The sequence below is a fragment of the Patiria miniata genome, unplaced genomic scaffold, assembly GCF_015706575.1.
Source record: "Patiria miniata isolate m_02_andy unplaced genomic scaffold, ASM1570657v1 HiC_scaffold_7, whole genome shotgun sequence".
Lineage (NCBI taxonomy): Eukaryota > Metazoa > Echinodermata > Asteroidea > Valvatida > Asterinidae > Patiria > Patiria miniata.
The window spans coordinates 25,470,559-25,475,620 of record NW_024037074.1 but is presented as its reverse complement, the minus strand read 5'-3'; positions in this window follow the sequence as shown (position 1 = coordinate 25,475,620).

Sequence of the window (5,062 nt, the reverse complement as noted above, 5' to 3'; positions counted from 1 at the left end):
TGTCCAACCATGTAGGACGATCGGGCGGGGAGTACGCCGAGGCCCCAGCGGGTAGCCAGCAGGCCGCACGCGCTGCGCGTGGCCGGATGACTTCCTTGTTTGTTGGACGTGCCAGCTTGATTATACGCAACATTACATGCGCACGTGTTATGACCATATGCAAATCGGGAGCTGCGCTGATTACAAAACTTGTCGACACGTTTCGCAGCTGATCTTTTGCAAACACAAACAAGACTCTCTTTCAGGCAAACAAAAATGACTCCAGTTATTTACGGCAAAACCACAATTGCTAAATTTGACCGGTGATGTGTACTTTTTTTCAAACGTTTGATTACATTCTGACATTTGCGATATAGAAGCCCGTTGTTTTTATCTAAAGATCAGGTAAAAATTGGGTGAACACATCGCTATCTTGCAGTTGAATCGAAAAGTGGTTTGGGAGATCGAGCGATCTCAAGCATACAAGTAAGAGTGTTTATCCCCAAAAGAAAAAAGAAAAAAAAGAAGTCAAGGTTTTTATGGTTTGATTCACTGAGAGGTTTCTTGCCATGCACGCAAACGATATCCGCTGGTAACGAAGGAAGTCACTCCATGCATGCGGTCCCATACAGAAAAGGTCAGTGTTCTTTCAGCAAAACGAAAACAATTCACATGCATCCCTATGAGAATTGTTTTCGTTTTGCTGAAAGAACACTTAAAACCTTGTTTATGTTCAAAATTCCTTAACTTGAAAAGTGCCTGAGTGATTTGAATGATTCTTGTACTGAGAGAAAGCTCAATGACTGAACTTTCATACCCTACATTTTGGAAGTGCATGCTACAGGCAAAATTTCATTCGAAAATTGGTCCTGCCATTTGGGTTTCGGTTTTTTTTTTACTCACCTGTATAGTCAATGGTCGCTAGTGCCCACAAGTTTGATCTTCAGACCATTCTTCCCAGAACGCTGAGGGCGCTATGTACATAGGCTCTGAGTGTGGAATAGTCTGGTTCCCAGACCAAAAGATTCTGACTATTCCTGATGAATCTTAGGTCAGACAGCCTCCGTGGCTTAAAATATACATGACGACATTGATGGCCCTTTTTCAAAGCTCGGCTTCGTTTCCGATTGCGCTTTATCATTTTAGCTTTTAATGTTCTGATTAAATTTTTAAGTAAATCACTTGCTTCGTAATATCATACAGTTATGATAATGCAGTTTGATGTTTCTGTAAGATAACATTGACTAATGTTGATCTGGAATCTTCAAAAATTAGGCATCCAAATAGCACTGTTAGCAGGCGGAGCCGAATGAAGACCGAGTTTTGGAAAATCTCAGTAACGGTCGTCAAATTCAAAATTGTACATGACGCAGCAAACAGTTCGCCCATACGATCCGAGTATATTTGATGCACAAAATCGTCGTTGAATTTCAAGTTTTCTAAATGAAAGCAATGAATATTAATTATCAACTCATTTTAAAAATAAATGTAATAAGCAATTAGCAGTTAATTAAACCTATATTATATTCGGAAATACTCGGGCACTATCCGATTGTGACGAAACGAATTCGGCAAACTTCGGAAATTTTCGGAAAAAGGAGGAATTCCTCACGTTTTAGTCACGTGACGTAAATTGTAATACAATGTATTACCGGAGGCTACCGGACCTAAGATTCATTAGGAATAGTCAGAATCTTTTGGTCTGGGAACCAGACTAAGTGTGGAAGTCCAGTATGCTGTTATAATATGGTTGTCATGTTTCTACATTGAAGTCTGTCAAACTTCTTGTTTGAAAATGTACAGATCCCTCATGCTTTCCAGAAGCAAAAAAGGCCTAGACGAAGCATTCTTGAGTTGATGAGTTTGGATTCAGATCCCCTGCATTTCATTCACGGACGTATTTGTCATGCAACACGCTCCACATATCCTACACGCTGTACGGCTGTTCGCTACATAATCGTCAGCATGGGACCCTTCAACCAGAGAAGTACTTGAAGTGTTCCTCAACCCGTATACTTTTGAGCAGATGATGCGGGGGGGGGGGGACAGTGTAATGTCTGTGTCCATCAGATTCTAAGATACAGGATCTTAAAGTGGGGAAAATCCATGATTTTACTAGAAAATGTTGGGATGGGGAAATGCCGCCTAATCACTGCTTCACCCGCCTGTGTTTGAGTTAGTGCAATTTTTCTCGTGTTGCTGAAGTGTTTCGCACACTCGTTTGCTTTTCAGTCTGCCTATCCATTGATAGATCATTGATAGATTATCCCAGTTTTTCCACTTTTTCTTCACCCGCCTAATCATTTCCACGATGTGTCCAGTCCTTCAGTCTTAATTCAATGTCGGCAGTGGTCATCACTTATTATTATAGTCGGGACAAAATACCCACCAGGAAAGGCCATGAATCCAAACCAAAATCAAAACAGAGAAAGAAAATCAAAGAAAAAAGTGCTCAGTGCTTTGCCTACGGCGTAGGTAGCAGCTAGACTGCTAATCTCCCCGACACGCCCGGAACGAAATTCATTTACTTTGTCCGCTAGACGGAAGGCCTTCTAAATGTAAGCCTCGTAGCATTATGATCACTGTACAGTTTTCGCTCATTGCTCGGCGAGCGGCCTTTCGCCAGGGACTTCGGCCGGAGTAAACCGTGCCGAGTAATTTGTCTGCCCGGTGAGCTCGTCCGCAGACCGGGGATTGCAGACCTCATGGCCCAGGGGAATGGGACGATCCTGCAGGGGAAGACGAGTATAGGAGACAAGTCCAAACGGCAAGAGAAATTCGCTGTATTAATCCACACCGCTGAATGATTACTTGTAAAATGATTACTTTTTTGATGAGATATGAGTAGGCACTGATTGCGCCGTACCGCTCTGTACCTGGGATTAAAAGATCGTGCCCCCTCGCTCCATCAAGAGTCTGAGGTCTATTCATTATTTAAATATAATCATCGACTTTTGAAAGAAAAGCATTTGCTTCATTTAGTCGCTCGCATATGTAAGCAATTGTCATTTGGTTGGATTTCTTCCTCACGATGAATAGGCTAAAAAAGTTCCACATTATGGCATGAAGTTCCAAAGAATATTGCCAACTTCTGGTCGGAATACAGCTTGAAGGCTATGCTAACTGCTCATATCTTTAAGACAATGACAAGCAAAAGCCAAACAACCCAGCTGCCAGAAACAATTAATGAATAACCGGCAATTGGGCAGCAACAGAACTACCAACAAAATAACATCATATACATGGGCGGATCTAGCTTTCAGGAAACGGGGGGGGGGGGTTGATACGTGGAGGGGGCTTGAGTGAAAGGCGTGTCGGCTTCTACGCTGCTTTCTCCTGCATTCTAAGGCAATTAGAGAATACATTTAGCATTTCATTTAGTATTTTGGGCCCCATTTTACTAGTTTCATAACATTAGTCAGCGGATGAACGGGGTGGGGGGGGGGTGTTGCAACAATATGGAGCTTAGAAACAGCTGTTGTCGTTTTTATTCTTTAAAGTTGTGCTTTGTCATAATTCCATTTTCTTTTTCCGAACGAAATGTAAAGGAGTATAATGTCCTGTAGAAAATAAACTTGCAGTTTTAAAAAGTGGTTTTAAATGGCGCTCTCCAATTTAGAAATTGCGCAGACTATTCAGAACGAATTAGGATTCAAAAGTTGGAATTAATTAACTGATTACTTGTCGTGGGCTGATTATTTTCGTGATATGTTTCATTGGATCTGGAAAGCTCATAACTAGTGTAATGCTAGAAAATTATCAAGTCGATTTGAAAATCTATTTTTCAAGGTGCCACACCAAAATAGCACGTCTAACCAATAGTACAGTTTCATAAAAGTGCCAAATGTCACTTTTTAAAGATGAATATGGCCTATATCGCGTTTTAGAAATAAACTTTTCATGTGTAACCTAATCTGTGAATACTAATTCAGATTGTTATTTGAAATATTGGTAAAGTTGAAAGCTAGATCCGCATTGTAAATAAATAAAGAATCAATGCAATGTCTTTGAGAAAAAAACACATTTGTAATGCCTGATATTACAGTATATTTCAAAAATAAATTCAAACTTATAAGTAGTTCTGCCGTTATTGCTTGAACTGTCCCGAGAAGGGGGAGTGTGGCCTAGTGGTTAGGGTTTGTGGCTCATGATCAGAGGGTCAGGGGTTCGAATCCAGCTGCTGGCCATATGTTGAGTCCTTGGGCAATCCACTTCATCCCACTTGCCTCTCTCCACCCAGGAGTATCAATGGGTACCGGCATTAGCTGGGGAGTAACCTGCGATGGAATGGCATCCCATCCAGGGGGAGTAGAAATATTCTCAGTCGTTTCATGCTACTGAAACCGGAGGTTCGTGACAGACTTTACTTTTTTGTACTTATGTGCGTTACCAATTCCCAGCCCGTCACTTTTAAGCTTACAAACGCTTTTTTTTTAACGCTGTGATTCATACACGTCGGCGCTAAGCTCAATATTAACATGACACGACAAGGTGTATCCATGGGCGTCGCCAGTATTTTTTTGAAGAGGGCGGCAAAGCTCTCAAAATCTTTGTACTTTCTTTAGCATATTCGCAATTGATAATTTTTTTCGAGGGTTGGTTGGGGGGGGGGGCACATTTTTCCCACTCCACCCTCATTGACACGCCTGCGGATGCCCATGTTGTTAAATGTACATTAAATTAACAGCATTCATATGACTTCGCCCCTCGTCTTGTTCCCTTTTCTTTTCCCCCTCCTTTTTGTGTGTGCTTTTTCAAGCCCCCCCCCCACCCCTCGCGACGCCCATGGGTGTATCATGGCTGATTATTGTCTGTGTCACAATCGCAAGGCTTTGATATCGCTCAAGAAGGTGTCGACCCTACCTCGACCCGTTTAATACCCCGCCATACTCGTCTCAAACCCCACTGTCCATCAGACTAAGTATCCCTCCACATCCTACCCGTATTCTTCTAATCATAAAGGCCTTTTGTCCTGTCCATCGTCAATTCCCTCTCCGTCCGGCCCCTCAAATGCCTCGGTACTGATATCATCCGTTTCACTTATAACTGCAGTATCCGAGATATCATCCGTTTCATTGCGGTA